Raw genomic sequence first — 520 nt, forward strand, 5'->3', positions numbered from 1 at the left:
TTGAAGGAAAGAGATGGGGATATGTATGTTTTTGTACACGTATATGCATGTACACATGTGTCTATTTCTAAACCCACATGCATGAGAAACAACAGGAAAACATCAATCATTCATAAAGAGTTTCTACCCCCCCCCCCTGTTCCAGCAGTTGTCAGGACCGAGCAGTTCTCGTTGCCAACGACGCCATTGCAGCGCTCATATATTTCCCGCGGAGTGTCACAAACCCAACCATTTCAAGCCTTTTTTCCCGAGGCTTAAGCCGGTCTGCGGCCTCCGAGCATGCAGGCAGACGGCATGCAGCTCAGGCCGCGACCGGATGTTGCATGTAGGTCGCGGGTGTGCACGAGGGAACAGAAAAAAGGGATATTCTATTTGCAATCGTTTCCTGTGGGGAGGATATAAAATATTGCCCTGACTATTATTGCTCCATTTTCTTTCCCTCGATCTCTCTCTCTGTTTGTCGGCCTCTCTTTTTTCCCTTGGAGATGGGGTCAACTGGGCGGGGCACCAGATGGAAGGC

General features: G+C 49.4%; 1 protein-coding gene across 1 annotated transcript in view; it reads left to right on the forward strand.

The window, feature by feature from the left end:
- LOC119591330 (glutamate receptor ionotropic, kainate 2-like) overlaps nt 1–520 on the forward strand; it is a gene marked incomplete at both ends in the record, with an annotated part of 143,921 nt that overhangs the window by 130,453 nt on the left and 12,948 nt on the right.

The sequence above is a fragment of the Penaeus monodon genome, chromosome 28 (genome assembly GCF_015228065.2).
Source record: "Penaeus monodon isolate SGIC_2016 chromosome 28, NSTDA_Pmon_1, whole genome shotgun sequence".
In the NCBI taxonomy this organism is placed as follows: Eukaryota; Metazoa; Arthropoda; class Malacostraca; order Decapoda; family Penaeidae; genus Penaeus; species Penaeus monodon.